Below are 20,015 nucleotides of genomic sequence, written 5' to 3'. Positions count from 1 at the left end.
AAAGCTTTCTTACTGTGGTTACTCCTAGCATTGTGCTTTGAAGCAGCCTAATGTCATGAGCTGGAGGGGGAACGATCCTGCTAGCTACACTTACACCTGGTGGGTCAGCAGGAGGCCTTGATGTAACATTAAGTAGGAGTTAGGCTTCTTTGTCTATCACCAGTTTGCTATGAGGACTTACAGCTACGAGTTCAGCTCAAAACTCATCTGATAGAAGAGACACCATAAAGTGTGACTCGAATCAGCAACTCCAAACACACCACCTCATCTACTTGTTTCCATTCCCCTCTTCTTACCAAAGATCCTGGTGGTAACTTACAGCAGCGCATGGTAAGAAGGGCTTGACCTCAGGGATTTTGCAAGTGCGTGAATGACAGTAGAGGTGAGCTGTACTTTGTAAGCCCTGACACGGACAGCACTGTGTTCGTGGGGTGATGCAGGAGCATTTGGACCTTGGTGCATGCTGCAGCTAGTGTGTACGCTGAAAATTAGTTGGCTTGTGTCCTGCATGAATGACTTAAGCTGAGAAAGGAAAAAGGAATTAATTGCGCTTCTCTCCATGCTGTATTTGCTCAACCGGTGGTCAGCTGTTCTTTCATAGAGTAGCTAGATGGGCTAAATCTTTACAAGCAAGCAATTAATCTAATGGGTTTCTGAATCTAGACATCACAGGAAAATAAATGGCTTGACATTTACTATGCCAAACAGCAAGCAAATTGCTGGTGGAGGGGTCGGTAGGAGGGTGTTAGGTTCCAGGGGAGTGGTGGGGGGGGATCTGTATCCTTTATTGCTGACGAGCAAAGCTGCATTTTCCATGTGGATAAAACATCAAGGGAAGCAGTGGTCTCAGCTGAAATTCTTCTGCCTTTTGTACAGCGGGTTGTCCATCTGATGCCACTCAAGTACTTTGAGAGTGCTTTTAGACTGTGGGCCCACAGGGAAGATGCACCACCTCCAAAACAATGTGGCAAAGCGCTGGGGCAAGATGTTGATGCAAGCCACCCATTCTGAAAGCGGGGGGATTAGCGCATGCACTCTGGGCATCTCAGGGCACCAAGTCGTGGTCCTTCAAATACATGGTTTCCTGCTCATTCTAGCCATGATTTCTGAGGCGAAACAGCTTTCCCTGCTATGTTTTCCATTAAAGGGTCTGTCCTGTGTTGTCCGAGCCTGCAGGGAATGAGCAAAAACTCTGTCTTAGGTACTGGTATGGTCCCTATTACCGTAGTGTCTGAACACCTCTGGTTTTAATGCATTTGCCTTTGCACCACGGAGAAGCAAAGCAGTGCTATCATTCCCATTATTACAGATAGGAAATGGAGGCACAGACCAGTCAAGAGGTGTGCTGAGGTTACCCAAGAAAGCTGGAAGGGGCGATACAGTAAACCTGTGCCTCCCTTCTAGTCTTTGAGCCCTGGCCGGGCTCCTGAGAGACTTGTTTGATCTTCAACCACACAGGTGGCGTGCTGGAGCTTTTAGGTGGCAATTGGCTCTAAAGTCAATCTGAAATGATTCTCAGCTCCTTAACGTAAGTATTTCTATTACTGTAATGGTCCAAGGGCCTATTCATGTTGCATACGCATAAATATTGTCTGGTTTCTCTTCTGAATGCTCTCAGTTTTCAGGCACCCTTTGCTGGCAGTAGGACTATTTCTTTGGTCTTTATAGAAAATAAAGACAACTTTTGTTAGGCTGCCTCCCGGTGTGTTTTGCCACAGCCGACAATCCCGTGCTGCAGTGTAGCAGGACTGGCTGGGAGGAGATAGCAGGGGATAGCCCTGCTTTGAGCAGGGGGTAGGACTAGAGCAGTGGTTTTTAAGCTGTGGGCCGCAGACTGTATCCAAGGAGTCCATGAAAGATGACTATGATCAATCAAAAATATGCGAATACCCACAATTAACTATTCAAAGGCGTCTGCAGCTCCATTCAAGATTTTTTTTAGGGATCTGCAAATGAAAAAAAGGTTGAAAACCGCTAGAATAGATGACCTGAGGTCTCTTCCAACCCTTATTTTCTATGATTCTGTGACTAGATGTCACTTGGCCGTGTCCAGATGAGCATCCGCGGTGCTCCAAGCTGCACGGTAATCTGGGGGTGGAGGAGTTGACCCCTGGATATCGAGGGGTCAAAACGCATGCCAAAAAAAGCAGCGGTGCATGCCGGGGTAGTGCGTGCTGCTCAAAACTGGAGCATCCACCTCCTGGCCAGGCTCTGAGCGGCGGACCCCAGGTAAGGCTGCTGGGGTCATGCGGCCTCCCCCATCCCATCGGGGTAACCTGCGGCGTGCCAGAGGGTGTGTGACACAGACAGACAAGGTGGCACAAGGTGTCCTCCTGGCTGTCCCAGGGGCACCAAACATCTGCACTCGTGGACACACACGGCCTTCGTTCAGCTTTGGGGGAATCCTAAAGAAGTGCTTTCTGAAAGCAAAGCAAAACCAGAAAAGAACCCCCCCACCCCGGTTTAAAGACATTCACGTCAATGGTGTTGGCACACAAGGAAAAGCGGCACCGCGGGAAATCCACGCGTGAGGCGTACCGGAGGGCTGCAAGCGGCTGGAGAAACCCGCGCTGGTGGCACATACGAAAAGGAGCGCGAGAGAACGTGCCTGGAAAAGTTCATGTTACAAAAAGGTGAAAAACGGGGAATAAAAAAAACTTGGTTAGATGCCACGAAGTAAGTGGCAATGCCTTAACCATATGCGTGTTGTATAGGCCACTAGGACCTCTTCCATCCTTATCAAGGGGAGTGCTAACCTTCTCTCCTTTCATACAACACAGCCGGTTCAGCTCCGCGGTATCCTTTTAAAGCCCCTATACTTGCTATTTTTCCACTTAGGGTGACTATAACACTCTACTAGAAATAGCTTCCAGACTCTATTATTTCAGTCCCAAGAAAAAGAAAGACGATTCTTTTAGCTCTTATATAGTGGAATAAAGGATTATTTTCGTTTGTGTGTCCGGTTTAGGAACACAACAAGCCACCGCGGTTAGTAAAACGACGGGGTGGCTGGATTTCCGAGTCGCTAATATATTCATCTTCTCCAACCAATCAGAAGGCAGAATTCAACATCCAGGTGCTAAAATTGGATGGGTACTTAAAGGCTTGAAAATAGCCTCTTCTGAGGCTGTCTAGTGCCTCGTCACGAAGCTCCCCGCCAAACACAAGCCGGAATATCTCGACGAATCAGTTGCTCTGAAACAGGAGAGCGCTTTTTATGCGTCATCTTGGAAGTGGCAGCGGCGTGGCTCTCGCTGCCTCACCCAAGATGGCGACCGGGGCGGAGCACGCTAGATAGCTGGTTCGAATCCCTGGTGGGGCAAAACCCTAGTGTTCCAGCCACAGCCGCAGTCCACTAATTATTATTATTTTTTTAATTTTCTCTTTATTTTGGTGCTGGTTGCACCGCTCATGTTTCCCAGGGAATCTACAGCTGAGGTTAGCATGAGCATTTTTTGCACCCCAAGGCAGCTTTTTTCCATGCTTGCTGCTTTGGCACTGAACTATCGCAGGCCAAGCTGCCGATGCCTCTGCCTCTGCCTGCAGGGAGGGGAATTGATCACAATTACTCCTGATTTGCAGATTTACTGCCCATTTGGAGCTGCAGCGGGGCCAGCCCCTTGGGAGCCCACAGCCACGGTCTGCACCCCCTTCCTATTCCAGCATTGACCTGGGGAACCCTTGGCTGGGCGCATGTCAGCCTACATGGGCCCAGAGGATAGAAAATCTGCAATAATAAAATCGCAGCAGTGTCACAGCTCATGCCGCCTCCTCCGTATCCAAAGCAGAGTTGCACCGATTCAAATGCTGAGCTTTACACAAATGCACGACGCGTGGTCTTGGGGCTTGCAGCAGATTGCTTTCCTATCTACGGGGGAAGGTACCATCCCGAGCATCTTTTGCAGGGGCTGCCTATCCCCATCCTTGCAGCTGAATATCGAAGTGCTTGAAACTGCATCTGGATCTGGCCGGGGAGGTGTTTGGTAGGCCTAAAAAGTAACCTTGGGGTCTGTGTCTGATCTGTTCAGAAGATGCTGGCACCAATCCTCTCCTTTCTGCCCCCACGATACTAGAAATATTCATTCTTACTCCACACAGTAGGCACCTTCTGCAGAAAAGGACCATTTCCCTTCATCCTGCGCTGCCCTTTCTGTACGAAGATGCTCTCTTGACCGGCGGGAGCCAAAGGTGGGGCTTTGGAGATTATGATTTGTCTTGCGTCATCTGCTAGGTGCTGGTGACAAGCCAGGGATGGAGCCTAAGAGGCACGAATGACAACGATGGCATAATGCCTACCTCCCGCCACTCGTTAACGGAGCTGCTTTGGGAGTCACCAGGAGGAAACTCAAGGTTGTGTCGCATTAAACTGTGGCTTTAATATTCTGGATACGCACAGAGAAGTGCTCGGCAGCAAGCGACGTGAAACACAAACGTCTGACGGTTGCCAAAAAATCCACAGTTCGCAGCCAACAAACAGTTCAGAGGCGAGCAAGCCTCGGACTGGTTTTTGCCCCTAAAGTACTTGTAATAAAGTCGCCTTCGGCTGTCCCAGACTAAGACCTGTTCAATGGGAGGGATTTGCCTGAGAACGGGAAATTAGTGCCATGCAATAAGTTATGCCTCTGGTTGGGGATGAGCTCTAAGAAGGATTTACAGGCAAAACCATCTAATCTGTGCACGGTTTATCCATCCTTCTGGGCATCCCAAAGGTTTAAAGTAAGAACATGAATGTCCCAGGGATTTGCAAACCCAAGTTCTCTCAAATCGGGGCAGGGAGGCAGTGGGTTAATGGATTCTATTGCCCAGGGCTGATAAATCTCTGGAAATTAAATCAGAGCTAATGAATAGCTCAGGGAAATTTATGCTAATTCCAAAGGCAGGAGGCGGTGACTGCACTGAAAAAGCAGGGCTTGCAAAAAAACCCACAACAAATGTGACTGGCCTTTAAGATCCAAAGGAAACGAAAGCAAGAAATCTGGCAAATGAGCCAAAAAGGACGTCAAGGTTGTGGGTTCATAGGGCTGAGCTGGGTTAGGGCGTGAGTGTTGCATGAAGAGGAGAGGTTTCCCGGCTGGATTGCTAACACGGGTTAGTCTGATATATCGCATTAAACTAACTCAAATAGCCGGGACTGTTTTTGCAACTATTTGAGCTGGTCTCATAACAGATATCAGATTTACCCAAAGAACCTTGTCTGCCGATGTCCTTAGACCGACACAGCTACTCCCGACACCCCTAACACAGGTTAGCGCTTTCTACCTGCCTACCGAAACTCTCCGCAGCCGTCGCGTTTCGCTGCTGCCCTTCATGGAGGCAGCTCTGCTCCTTCAGGATCCTCCAGGCCGGAGGGCTTTCCCCGGGAGCTGCCCACGCAGGGATGGGTGCAGCCTGTCGTCTGAGCTCCGGAAACGGGGCAGGATCATGGTACAGGTGCATTGGCTGCAGGTCTGCACGTGGAAGGGGCCAAATCTTTGGCTGGCGTAAACGAAGATCACTAAGAGGGCCTGCGCGGGCGCCCACTGGCCCATGACCTGCCTCCAGACTCCCCCCCCGTGTAGCTTGTGTCTCCGGTCAGAAACGACTGTGTTTATTAAGGATGAAAAGTTAGTCTCCCTGCTTATCTAGCCCTGTCATTTATGCATGAAATTAATTCAGCCCATTTCCTGCTCATTACCCCATCTCCTGGAGGCTTGTCGGCAATTGTTATAATTGCTCTGCTCTGAGGCAGGCTGGGGGCTGGGGGGCTTGAATGATTCAAATAAATCCTCTGCGTTATTTAAGTGGCTCCGTCTCGCGTGGCTCCTTAGCTTCGGGGGTAATTTGGCTGAGCTGAAGTACTGGGCCACACACGTGACCAGCGTGGCCTCCCAGTGAAATATCAGTGATCCAGTTTGCTCCTGGATCACTCTGCACGGATGCTGGGCTCTGCACCTACACTGCAGGTGAGCCAGACATCTTCATGAGTGGGCAGATCTGCTTCAAAGCCCAGCTGCAACCGTCCTGTCCCGGTGGAGGAGCCGACTGCAGGTAGATTGCAGCCGATAGCAGGGAGATCATGCCTGACTAATCTAGTCTCTTTTTATGACCAGGTTACAAAGCATCTGGATGCAGGAGTAGGGGTAGAGATCATTTATTTAGACTTTAGGAAGGCCTTCGATACAGTATCCCACCCCATACTGGTGAACAAGGTAAGAGGCTGTGACTTGGATGATTGCACAGTCCAGCGGGTGGCAAATTGGCTCGAGGGTCGTACCCAGAGAGTGGTGGAGGCCGGGTCGGTGTTGACCTGGAAGGACGTGGGCAGTGGGGTCCCGCAGGGCTCGGTCCTTGGACCGATACAGGCATACCTCGGAGGTATTGCGGGTTCAGTTCCAGACCACTGCAATAAAGCGAATATCGCAATAAAGCGAGTCACACGAATTTTTTGGTTTCCCAGTGCATATAAAAGTTATGTTTACACTATACTGTAGTCTATTAAGTGTGCAATAGCATTATGTCTAAAAAAACAACGTACATACCTTAATTAAAAAATACTTTATTGCTAAAAAAATGCTAACCATCGTCTGAGCCTTCAGCGAGTTGTAATCTTTTTGCTGGTGGAGGGTCTTGCCTCGATGTTGATGGCTGCTGACTGATCAGGGTGGTGGTTGCTGAAGTTTGAAATATTGCGAGAATTACCAAAGTGTGACACAGAGACACGAAGTGAGCAAATGCTGTTGGAAAAATGGCGCTGATAGACTTGCTTGACGCAGGGTTGCCACAAACCTTCAATTTGTAAAAAACACAATATCTGCGAAGCGCAAGAAAGCGAAGCGCAATAAAACGAGGTATGCCTGTACTCTTCAATGTCTTCATCAGTGACTTGGACGAGGGAGTAAAGAGTACTCCGTCCAAGTTTGCGGCTGATACAAAACTGGGGAGAAGTGGACACACCGGAGGGCAGGGAACAACTGCAGGCAGACCTGGACAGATTGGACAAATGGGCAGAAAACAACAGGATGCGATTTAACAAGGAGAAATGCAAAGTGCTGCACCTAGGGAGGAGAAATGTCCAGCACACCTACTGCCTAGGAAATGACCTGCTCGGTAGCACGGAGGTGGAAAGGGATCTTTCATCAGTCCCATGGGACGCCCAGGCCTGCTATGGGACAGGGAGATCTGGGTGAGGGGGATCCCCTACCCTCCATAAATGCTGACCTCGTGAAGGAACACCTTGAGAAGCTGGATACCTTCAAGTCAGCCGGCCCTGACAACCTGCACTCCAGGGTACTCAAGGAGCTGGCGAGCGTCATAGCCCAGCCCCTGGCACGGGTCTTTGAAAACTCCTGGCGCTCTGGTGTAGTGCCCGAAGACTGGAAGAAGGCCAATGTGGTGCCGATCTTCAAGAAAGGGAGGAGAGTGGATCCGGCTAACTACAGGCCCATTAGCCTGACTTCTATCCTGGGGAAGATCTTGGAAAAGTTTATTAAGGAGGCCATCCTTGAGGGACTGGCCCAGGCTAACATCCTAAGGGACAGCCAGCACGGGTTTGTTGTGGGTAGGTCTTGTTTGACCAATCTCATTTCCTTCTATGACCAGGTGACCCATCACCTGGACCAGGGAGAAGAGGTTGATGTCATATATCTTGACTTCAAAAAAGCTTTTGATCTGGTATCCCATGATCACCTCTTGGCCAAACTGGCCAGTTGTGGCCTTGGCTCCACCACGATCCGCTGGCTGGGAAATTGGCTTCGTGGTCGGACCCAGAGGGTTGTGATTGATGGCAGTCACTCATCGTGGTGCCCTGTGACCAGTGGGGTCCCTCAAGGCTCTGTCCTGGGACCCATCCTGTTCAACATCTTCATTAATGATGTGGACATTGGAGTCAGGAGTGGACTGGCCAAGTTCGCTGATGACACCAAACTTTGGGGCAAAGCATCCACGGCAGAAGATAGGCGGGTGATCCAGGCTGACCTGGACAAGCTCAGCAAATGGGCAGACGAGAACCTCATGGTGTTTAACACTGAAAAATGCAAGGTTCTCCACCTTGGGAGGAAAAACCTGCAGCAGCCTTATAGGCTCGGCAGTGCTACGTTGGATAGCACTACAGAAGAAAGAGACTTGGGGGTCATCATTGACCACAAGATGAACATGAGCCTGCAATGCGATGCTGCGGCTAATAAAGCGACCAAAACGCTGGCGTGCATCCATAGATGCTTCTCGAGCAAATCCCGGGACGTCATTCTCCCCTTGTACTCGGCCTTGGTGGGGCCGCAGCTGGAGTACTGCGTCCAGTTTTGGGCTCCACAATTCAAAAAGGATGTGGAGAAGCTTGCGAGAGTCCAGAGGAGAGCCACGCGCATGATCAGAGGTCAGGAAAACAGATCTTACGATGACAGGCTGAGAGCCATGGGACTCTTTAGCCTGGAAAAGCGCAGGCTCAGGGGTGATCTGATGGCCACCTATAAGTTTATCGGGGTGACCACCAGGATCTGGGGGAACGTCTGTTCACCAGAGCGCCCCAAGGGATGACGAGGTCGAATGGTCACAAACTCTTGCAAGACCGTTTCAGGCTGGACATAAGGAAGAATTTCTTTACTGTCCGAGCCCCCAAGGTCTGGAGCAGCCTGCCAGCGGAGGTGATTCAAGCACCTACATTGAACACCTTCAAGAGTAAACTGAATGCTTATCTTGCTGGGATCCTATGACCCCAGCTGGCTTCCTGCCCTTTGGGCAGGGGGCTGGACTCGATGATCTCCCGAGGTCCCTTCCAGCCCTAATGTCTATGAAATCTATGAAATCTCCGAGTCCTAGCAGACTCCAAGATGAACACGAGTCGTCCGTGTGACGAAGGTAACGGCACTTTATCGTGCATCAGCGGATGCATGACAAACAGAACCAGGGAGGTGATCCCCCCCATGCGGCACTGGTCAGGCCGCAGCCGGAGTCCTGCATCCAGTTCTGGGCGCCGCACTTCAGGAGGGATGTGGACAGCACGGAGAGGGTCCAGAGGAGGCCACTTGTATGGCTGGGGGCTTGCAGGCCAAGCCCTACGAGGAGAGATGAGGGCAGCTGGACCTCTTCAGCCTCCGCAAGCGAAGGTCGAGAGGCGACCTTGTGGCTGCTTACCAAGGCGCCCCTGGGGGTCACAAGAAATAATGGCCATAAGCTAGCAGAGAGCAGATTTAGACTAGACATTCGGAGGAACTTCACAGTGAGAGTGGCCAAGGTCTGGACTGGGCTCCCAAGGGAGGTGGTGCTCTCCTACCCTGGGGGTCTTCAAGAGGAGGTTGGACGGGCATCTGGCTGGGTTCGTCTGAACCCAGCACTTCCCTGTCTATGCAGGGGGTCGGATTCGATGATCTGTTGAGGTCCCTTCCCACCCTAGCATCTGTGAATCTATGGGATGAGAAGTCTTTATCCCAAATCGCAGGTGAGTGGAGCGCTGCAGAGACGGCCTGAGCAATGGGTCACTAACGGGCTTTGGACCTTTCAGCCTCAAACCACTGATCCCTGCTGAGAGGAAGGAGAAACCAATTCTGGGAGCTGGTAGCAGTAGTAGGCTGTTACCCTGTGCGGCTCAGCCAGCAAGGGGAGTGCCGTATGCACTGCTCCAGTGCATTAGAGTTGTCTAATGGTCAGAGTGGGTTTGGGCAGGTCGCTCATACTGTGCAGTGCCTCAGTTTCCCCATTTCCAACATGAAGATAGTAATATTCATCCTAGCCAGACGGTTTGAGGCCATGCAACCTCTTGTTGCAGGGTATAGAAAGGACGCAGCCCTCTCCATTCTCCCTACCCTGCAGGACAATTTTTCCGGGTGGACGAGCTGGGGTGACCCAGAAGTAACAAGCAGCAAGGGGCCCCGGGGGAGCCCTCGTTAGGCCGCGCTGCTCCTTGTGCCACGGTCCGTGCGGGTCCAGCACTGGGCTGGGGGTGTGCTGCCGAGGGATGGAGGAGGGCTTCCTAAGCAGCTTATTTTGCCATTTTAATGTTTTAATCCCACACATCAGGCTGCTCGCCCTCATTAGTAAGCATTAGCTTTGTAAGGCCAATTAGCTCCATTTAGAGCTGGGTGTTTGCAGCCCGGTGAGAAGCGGGTGCAAACGGAGAGCGCGGGGGCGGGCTGGGGGCTCTGCTCTCCTGCACCCGCGTTTCCACCAGAGACTAACGGCACGGGCCGGACCCAGCCCGCCAGCACCGCATCTCGGGTCCTGCTCCCCGCGTCCCGCTCAGGTCTGGCCCCGCACGCTCGGCCTCTGATCACCGAGGCCTGCTCCTGGCTGCGGCGCCACGCTCCTTTGTGATTCACCCCACCATCACGCCTCTCTCCTCCCCTCGTCCCATCCCCGGTAAAGCCCGGCTTTGGCCTGGCGGCCGTCTCCCCGCCACCGTTCTCGCTGCTGGCATCTGCTGATGCCGGGAGAGGTGTAGCCCAGCGGGGATGAAGCGGCTCCGATGAAATGTCGCTGCTGGCAATTTTCACAGTGGAGCCCTTACTACACTAGAGTCACCAACGCTCAGACCTGTCCGGCGGAGCTGGGCAGTTTTATACGGGCCAGCGATCGTTCGGGTGTGTTTTTAGGGGGCCATGGCAGGCTTGCAAGACCTGAGGACCACAGGCTGTAGCAGCGAGCAGGCGGTGGCATGGGTATTGTGAGCAGGGAGATCTCTCCGGGGAGCCTGGCTGCTGCTTTTCGTTATCATTAATGGTCCCAGCAGCGCCCAGAGGCCCCAGCGGAGATCGGTGCCCCACTGTGCCAGGCCCTGCACGGACAGGTCTGCGCGGTAGGGAAGGCCGAGCCCCCACTCAAGGCAGGAGCATCTGTCTAACCCACCAAAAAGACCTGTCCTTTAATCTGACAGAGGAACAACCCAGGCACACAAAAAAATCACTAAACGCACAAATAAAAATCAAAGCCAGCCCCCGCTCGCATCAGCTTCTGCTTCATCTCCGCCACCGGCAGGACTAATTTGCTTCAGCAGAAATATCTTACGCTTCGGATTGAAATGCAGCCCTTGGTTTCTCTTTAATAAAATTATTTTTGGCCTCTTTAAATAGTGCAGCATGTCACCGAATGCTCGTCGGGCAGTTCGCAGAGATGAAAAAAAAGCTCAAAGGAGAAAAAAGGGGAGGGGGAAAAAAAAAAAAGAAAAAGAAAAGCTCTGCTGTCTAATCCAACTGAATTAGAGGATTTCATAGTGGATTTAGAACTAAGTCTTGATTAGGGAGAATTTCTCTCCAAGAGCTGCTGCACAGCTGTATTAATGGGAAACGATCACGGAGCAGGGAAATAGGACAGGAATAACCCCGGGAAGGACATACGTGCCCACATCTGTGCTTCCATCGCAGGAATCAGGGTATTTCTCATGATGGGGGGGGGACCCTATACACGACAGTGGCGATTCCCAGGTGCGCTCTTCTTTACAGACTGCTGCTCTCTGTTTCTTTGCATTCATCCAACGAAGGCTGTTCGGTGCTGAAGTTAGAGACAGGATGCTTTCGAGCCTGGGAGAATAAGGGAGCCGAGTGGCGATGGTGGTGCGTGGCCTGGGAACGGCTGGTGGGGACAGAGGGTCTGTGCTGCTTGTTCGGCGACACGCATTGGTCTCCTCTTGCTTTCTAATGCAGAGGGGATTTCTGGAGCTGGTCCCCATGGTGGTCAGACACACGCCAGCCGGTGCCCGTGGGATCCTTTCTCTGATGACCGTGGCTCTTGTTCTCCCTGGGGGTAAGTGCTTCCAGTCCAGGGGGTTTCTCCTGGTTGTTTTAAATTGCTCCCCCCTCTATTGCTAGCTTATGCTTTATGGTTAGAAAGGCTTTAAGGACACTCACCCCCAGGGTCTCCTGTCTGGTGGGTTTGCAGCTGGAATGAACCTTGTGTGAATGAGGGGCCACGGCTCTTGCGTGGGTGGTGACCCAAACTCCTGGCTTTTCCACCCAATCCCGTCCATTCGACCTAAGCATTTCACCGCCCCGTGCCTGGGTTTCCCTGTAGATGGTGTTCTGAGATCCAAAGCTGAGCACAGGTATAGAAAAGCCGCGTTGTTCTGCGTGCATTTGTTCTGTGGGTGGAGAGGGGAGATGTGGAGCATCCCGGCAATATCTGGTCTTTGGGACGAGGGTGTGCGCGCATCAGTGCAATGCTCTGCTTATGGAGCTCGCTGCAAGCATCAGGTGCCGGACGTCTCCCCTTGACCCCCGGCTTGACAATGACTAGCACCACATTGCTCTTTTCTATCCCGCACTGCATATGGAAAATGGCTTCGTTTTCATTTGGGTTTTGCCCCTGGGCAGAGCCCAGATGGCGTAGCTAAACCCCGTGGGAAAGTAAGCCATGCACCGAGGGGCGTGGAGCCGTCATGCCCTTGCCCCACAGGTCATGGGCACTTGCTTTATCCAGCTCAAAGCCATCCCTGCCCCCTCTTCGAGTCAGCTTGCAGCTGTAGATAGAACTCAGGTTGCAAAAAGGGAGGATCCAATAGGAGAAAGCAGGCATCTGGATGGCCCCAGCATGCATGCTAGTGAGTGCAAAGGTGTTTTCTTTGGACAACGGAAAGCCACCTTTACTTTGCCGCTGAAACTAGTGCTGCAAAGACATGAGCAGAGAGTTGCAACTACCAGGAGAAGGCTTCAGCTGCCGCCCTGCTCTGGGGAAGGAGTGTCTGATTAATCCCGGCATGAGGATGACAACACAGCAGCCGCGGGTAATATCTAACATCCTTCCACGGAGTCACAGCACCTGCCCAGGGAGAAAGAGCAGGTTCGTGCAGGAGTGTGTTTGGGAGGGCGCTGGGGGCTCTCTCCTGCTCCCCAGGGCTGACACAAGTGACTCCAGTAAGTACGACTACGCGTCCTCTCTATTCCTGTCCCCCGTGCACAGCCAGCACGGCACCTGGCTGCCATCTCCTCTTGTGCATCGTGAGCAAATCGGTTTGTGGAGTCCCAGGGTGAGGACCTAGGAGTTAGCCAGCAATGGGACTGCCTAGAGAGACCCGAGGGTGCGATATGGAGAGAGGGAGCATCAGATATGTCCAACTGAGAGCAGATTTGGCCCCGATTGCACGTGATGATGTGTTACCATGGGGTGTGATGTAAGCAGCACATTTGAATAGCGGGCAGAGCATGCTGGATCTGGCATTGGTGATGCCTCCTCAGTGTGGAAGCCCAAGCCACGTTTATACTTGCCTTCCAGGGCAGACTTATATAAAGGGAAAGGCATGCCAAATATTTGGATTGGGGGGGGATGTGTCACTTAACTTTGTTGTCACCTGATCTCCACAACAACTCGGACTGGACAGTGATGGTCACAACGGCGGTTGAAGGAGTTCGGTGACCTCTACACGGCAATGTCCTCGAGCCAGCAGGGTCAGCAGGGGCTGGGGCTTGGAAATCTCTTCTGCTGGAGTCGTGACTCTCAACCGGGCCAGCGCCATGCAATGTTAGCACTGTTAGGTGTGCAGACGCCTACGCCTGCTTTTCAAGACCAACCCAGAGATTTCAAACAGGGAAACCATTTTGGCCTGTCTTGGCCTTTCCGAGCTCTTTGAAACAGAAGAATCGTGCTGTTATTTTTCCACAGTCAAACAACAAGTGAGGAATAAGAGACGGTATTTTGCAGGGGGACTTGAGGCTAAAGAAGGTAGAGAGGCCCTGTGCTAGGGAGATGCTCGCTCCTGCTCCGTGGCCCAGGTCCCCGCTCTCAGTGCCATCTCTGATTTCGCACTGACCTCCAGTGGGCACAGGACATGGTGACATGGTGCGTGGACACGTTTGGGGCCCCCGGGGACATAAGTCCAAGGGACTGCTGCTCTGCGATACAGCTGGGCATGGTAGAGGGCTACACCAACACTGTAGTAGAGCGACCATAGGAGCTTGGCCCTGGGGACGTCCGCTCACGTTTCTGCTGCTCTTGCTTAGTTTCTGGCCTCCAGTGCTACAGCTGCAACGTCATCGTGGGCACGAAGCACGTGGATGCGGGATGCTCCAGCCCGGAGGTGGTCACCTGCTCCCACTCGCACCAGGGCTTCAAGCACCGATTCTGCATTAAAACAGAGAGCGGTGAGTCGGCTTGCAGAGGCGCGGGCAGGCGGCGGGTGGGCTGGTCTCCCCCAACAGCATTGCAAATCGGTGTCTGTTCGGGACCACTGCAAACCTCACTGCGGTTGCTCAGGTCCTGTAAGTTTGTGCCAATACCAGCACTGGGTTGCAGTTTTCCAGGGGACAACCCGGCAGGCAGCGTGTGAGCCTGAGTCCTGACCCAGCACTCACTGAAGATAGTGGAGATACTTCCACTTGGGTCAATCCCAGAAAGGAGCACTAGAAGGAGCTGCGCTGCTCCTCCCTGGATAGAAGGAGACCCCAGTCCTCTGGGGCGCCGTCCCTAACACCAGCTGCATTTCCCCATACTGCAGGGACGTGTCGGCCTCCAGTTGCATGGCCTTGGACACGCTGCAGTGTGCACGGAAATACGGACTCGCTCCAGAAACAGCCTGCGAGTCTCCTGGGATGGCCTGTGACAAAACCCAGTGGCAGGGTCTGTAAATTTAGGTGCTTTTCCTCTCCTGTAGACCCCAGGTTGCTCCTGGGGGTGTCCGCTCACTGTCCTCTCTCGAGGCCCCCTTGCCCCCAACCCAGAGGACAGCTTCGCCCTTGACAGGGCATCTCATGTGCTTGCTCTGCAGTGGTGCTGGGGATCCTGCTGACCAGCGGCTGCGCCACGTCCCGCCACTGCCAGCAGCAGGAGCTGCCGGGCGTTCGAATCCACTGCTGCGACACGGATCTGTGCAATGGCTCCTCGCGGCTGGCCCTGGCGCCTCTCGCCCTGTCCAGCTGCTGCATCCTGCTCTCCTGCCTCCTCACCGCCTTATTCCTCTTCTGAGAGGTGCCAGCCCTGTCCTGGACGGGGTTGGGGGTCTGTGGGCTGGCACAGACACGGCAAAGATCTCCTGTTACGGGGCTGAGAGCAACCTCTCTCTCTCTCTCTGTCAATAAAGTCGAATTAACTGACCTGGAAAGGCCCCGTCTTCAGATGCCACCCTGGAGGGAGGACACAGCAGGCTGAGCAGGGCTGCTCCGGCTGTCTGGCAAATGTCATTGCAGGCAGATGGGCCAGGGATCCTATGGCAGGGGCAGGGGTTGAACACAGCCTGTGGGGTCTGGGTGGCCAGTGGCTGCCTCTGCCCGATGCACAGAGGACGTCTGCGTGCGCCGGCGCCGGCTACAGACCTTGTCTTTCCAGCCCAAGCAGCAAAGCCGTGAGCATTTTGCTCGGTCTCTGCAACACCCAGACTGGTCCCTGGCTCTGGGATGGAGTAGGGCCTCGCTCGTCCGCGGTCCCTGCCGGGTACCTCCAGCCTCATCTCTTCGGTGCTGCGCTTCTCCTCCCCACTCCCTCCCATTTCCAACACCGCTGCAGCTGGCTCCCTTCCTGGTGTCCCAGCCCCTAGGACTGCCTCGCTGGGGTGGCCAGGCGGGATGGGAAGCTGCGGCAGGCAGGAGTGGGTGTAAAGAGGCAGCTAAGTGAGCATGGGTCACCCAGGGCCGGTCGTGAGCATGCCACAGCAAATGTGACAGCCTGCCAGGGCTTTGCCCTTGGGCAAGTGCTAGCAGGATGCCTGTGCAATCTCCTGCTGCTCTTCTGCTAATAGTTAGGCAATGGGTTTGGATAGGGATGATCCTGCCTCTGGCAGGGGTTGCACTAGATCAGGAGGTCTTAATTTTGTTTTGTACCAGGACCCCACATCCATGGCCAGTCCTCACCTGCTGCCGTCAAGTGTGTGTGTGTGGGGGGGCCAAGCAGCCCCTTGCAGGCTGCAACTCAGCTAGCCTGCAAGGGAAAAGCCACGATTTTCTTCTTGAAAGGAGAATCCATTTTTAAAGTTTGTTGATCTATTTTTAAAGTTCGTTCGCGACCCTTTCCCATGCTCTTGCGACCCACTTTTGGGTTGCAACCCATGGGCCGAGAAATGCTGGACTAGACCTTTGGAGGTCCCTTCCTGACTCTCCTGAAAGATCATTAGCTCCAGGAAGCAGCAGACTTTGCAACTTCCCTGGACATCTCAGTTGACTGCGAAGCAGGCCTGGGGTGCAGGTGTTTAGTGCAGCCATGGGGGTGTTGAGCAGGCTTGCACCCCCCCCCCCCCCGATGCTAGCAAAGGCCTGCTGGTCCCTCCATCCCTCTCCACCACTTGTATCAGTTCATGCCACCAGAGGGCACCCGCCGACCTCCGCATCGCCCTGTTTGCAAGTGCAGATACCTCTGGGTTCTTTGAGTGAATCCCATACCTTTTATTAGACCAACTAAAAGGAGGCTTTGGGCGCCTCAGGATCTCCAGCCTCAGCCCCTGACTCACAACCCCCCTGGTAGCTGTAACACGGCGGGGCAAGTCCATTAGAGACCTCCTGCCTTCCCCTGGCTCCGCTGTGGGGGGGTCCTCACTGGAGTCCTGCACCTCCCAGGCAATCCTCAACTCGCAGAGACACAGACCCAATATTGCACCAGGGTGAAAACGTCCCACACGAGAGGATGCAAAGGCTCCTGTGTTACTAGGCACCTCCCAGTGGAAATTATTGTGCCATCCACTGCAGCAGCAGTAATGCAGAGGCAGCTGAGCGGGTCTGCCTGCCTCTGTCATCTGCATTACACATTAGCCACCTGTGCACGGTGAGGACAGCACTAGCCCCATTTTACGAAGTGGGAAACTGAGTCACAGAAACACCCAGGGCTGGGTGGAAGAAGGACTCAATACTGGGGGTGCTGAGCTTTAATTTTGACCATAGCTGACCCCATGGGAGTTGATACCCGTGGCAAACCAGAGCCACACAGGAGCTGAAGCGGTAATTGCAGCTCTTCCCCAAACCCGGTGGCAGCGATAGGCTCCGAGTGCTGGGAAATGAAATGAACCCAAATGAAAGCAACTTGCTCGAGGTCATGCAGACAGCCTGCGACAGGGCTGGGAGCCAAATGCACGGCTCTTGAGACCCAGGCCTGTGCTTTAACCACCAGAAGTTATCCAAACTACTGGATACAAAATGAGAATCATTATTGTCACTGATAATAACGAATGGCTCAATTATTATAATTGATAATAATGAATAATTATGCTACAAATTACTGTCCTTTGAATTAGTTGAACCAAAAATGTACTTTCCTCCTCCGCGTAAAAAATGTCTTTTTTGGTAAAATGGACAATTCAGTGGGAAACACCGGTGTCTGATGATTTCTCCCAGGTTTTTCTCGAGAAGCAAAGCCAGCTCTGACTGCACACTGAAGAGCTTGTACCCAAATCCTCCCCAAAGGCTGGGGGTTCAGTGTCACTTTTCAGGTTCTCTTTGAAGCCTCCCGAACATCCTCCCAAAAAGCTCTCAGCAAAATGCCAGTGAAACCCCAAGCTCCTCCCTGCATTTCTCACATTGCACAATACTTTTCATGGAAAGAAAAAAAAAACCAAACACAAATTTCCCAAGCTGGTGTAGGCACTGGTGTCATTATGCACGATGATTTATCAGTGCAGGTGAGGCCACCTTTTTGCAGCGAGAATTTGCCAGCTTCAGCCAATTGGGATCCGAAGCTGGGCAAAACTCAGGGGCTGGGGAGGTATTTTTTGGGAGGCAGCTGTATCTGGAGGGAGCCTCGTTTGGCACGGACTGGACACCCAACCAAAACGGGTCGCCGCACTTGCCATGAACAGAGCGGGCTGAACGGCACAGATGCTGTCCCAGCCGCTCTCCTCCAGGTGGAGTTGCCGTTCACCCAGCCTTGCTCCCCTTCTCCGGCTGGAGCCATCCATCTTGCAATGTGTAAGCGGCCTGTTGCAGTTAAGTAGGCTGAAGTGCGCCTGAACTCTTTAACCTTTGCCCTGGGATTGCTCCTTTTGCCCCGGGGTTGTGGATCAGCTCCATTGCGCTCTCCAAACAGCAGCAGCCGCTTGGCTGACGTTTCTCCTGCTGGATCCTATTAGCACCCTGAGGTTGAAAACGCTACTTCGGAGCATTGCAAGGAATTTGATTTATATTGGAGGGTCCGGGCCATCCGTCTTCCTCTGCACACACACACACGCATACGCAGGCAACACACACGCGTGATGAAGGGGCTGCAGGGACTGAACCAAAGGAGGCAAGAATAAGGGAGCTAAACCCGTCGCGCTTGGACAAATACTGCCAGGAGGAGGCTGTGACAACTGTTAACAAATGCCCAGGAGGAAAAATAAGTATTTAGGAGAGCCTGAAAGCACAGGACGGGGGAGCAGCAGGAAGAAACCCAGGCCTGGAAATCTTGGGGATCGGGGCAATCCACCGAGGACTTGTCCACGCAGGGGTTTCTCCTGATTTCGGCTGTGGCGGTGGAAGCCAATGGCTAACAGCCCCCCTCTGCCTTAGGGCAGCCTGCCTGGGTTTCCAGAAGCTACAGGCAGCGGTTTCATCTGCCTGCATGTAGGAAACCCCTTGATGCAGCCATACAACACTCAGGAGACGTCCCTCCAGCAGACCAAGCCCTTTCCCATGGGAAACTGGCCTTAGCTCCTGGGCGCAGTGTTGGTTTCGGAGCAATCCAGAGCAGAGGAGGTAGGAGTCCCATCCTGGAGAACATATTTTGTTACGGGGAGAGAGTCCCAAACCCACTGTGGGGGCTAGGAGAGCGGGTTTGAGTCAGTGTTTACAGCCTCGGGTAAGGATAAACCCACGCACGTGTTGGCACAGGCGGCCAGGGATGCCTTTGCCACCTGGAGAGGGGAGAACGACAAAGCCATTTGCATCGGGGCACGATCTGTAGCTATTCTGATACAACCGCTGATTTGCAATGTGCAGCCCGCAGGGTGGACCAGCGCCGCAGGTCCAGGCCCTCGTTGCCACACAAGGATTTCTTTAAGAGCCCTGTTCAGCCACATCCCTGTTTTACAGGCAGGTTATTCTCCAGCTCTCAACCCTTGGTTCATGAGATCTGAGTTCACATGGATGATGTTGTGTGCATGCAGGAATAGGGGGGAGAGCACACACCATCTGAATTAGAGGCACTCTAAGGAAGACTAATTAGCCTGTATCAGAGCTGCACACCAAAAACTGAGACACCTCGCCAGGAACTGTGGGTTATAATCCCAGCCGAGTCAAATGCATCCTTCATGGCCCAAAAGACTGCTTTTCACGAAGCACGCATACGCGTGCGTGCCTGTGTATCTTTGGGATAAACCCTTGGAAATGAGCAGTCACGCCTCTCCGGAGGGATTACAAAAACTGTGCTGTCTTTAGCTCAAGCGCTGAGCTCTGCCCCACAATTTCCTCTCATCTTCCCATTGTTGCAAGGTGGGATCAGTGTCTTCTCCCCTCGGCCGCATTTGAGCAATGCCAGATGCCCCGTTGTGTTTTTGTACCGGGCTTTTGCGAGAAGTACCCGAGCAAAAGGCAAGAATATTGTCGTGTACACACACACACACGCACGCACGCACGCACACTGCAACTAGCACAACCCTTTCTTTAAAAAGGAAAGAAACCCAAGCAGCCTCTGCATCAAAAGCCCTTTCATAAGAGCTAACGAATTGCCATTGTTTTAGTTTCCAGTGCGTGCTTCGTCTCCAAATCTTTCCAGCTCAAAGCAGACGTTGACATTCTGCGGCGGACCAACGCGAGGGAACAGATGACACGAGCTCGGAAAAGTTCCTACAAGATACAGATCCCTCTTCTTTCCCGAGAGCCACGTTCTGCGTCTTCTCCTCCTGTGACCGTCTCGCCCTGCTCCCTCCAGACCCGCACCGGTAGGATGTGGAAGTTCGCTATCCCTGGCTGGTACCTGGGGCATTTCTGTGGCTGTAACCCACATTCCCAAGGGGTCGTTTTTTGCCTCTGGATGATGTGGAGGAGTTTGGCAACACCAGTCTCTCCCAGCAGCAAACAGGAGGTAGCTTTTATCCCATTATACAGACCAGTCACTAGAGGAGGAAGGTAAATACTCCATTCCCACAACTGTGAAGTAAGGAAGAGGGTTGGCCTACACTGGGCTATTGAGTAATGGAGCTAGGTTAAGATGAATGTGGCTGCAAT

The 20,015-nt window shown here is 53.0% G+C and overlaps 1 non-coding gene across 1 annotated transcript; it reads right to left on the bottom strand.

Moving 5' to 3' along the window:
• Positions 1 to 2,650: 2,650 nt before the first annotated feature.
• Positions 2,651 to 2,778, bottom strand: LOC149855310 (U6atac minor spliceosomal RNA). Its single transcript, XR_016438618.1, has one exon. It is a non-coding gene; the product is annotated as a U6atac minor spliceosomal RNA (small nuclear RNA).
• Between the last annotated feature and the right edge of the window lie 17,237 nt (positions 2,779 to 20,015).

The sequence above is a fragment of the Crocodylus siamensis genome, chromosome 11 (genome assembly GCF_052110815.1).
Source record: "Crocodylus siamensis isolate JL-2025a chromosome 11, ASM5211081v1, whole genome shotgun sequence".
NCBI lineage: Eukaryota > Metazoa > Chordata > Crocodylia > Crocodylidae > Crocodylus > Crocodylus siamensis.
Note: the sequence above shows the minus strand (reverse complement) of the source record. Positions and strands in the feature narration are given on the sequence as shown.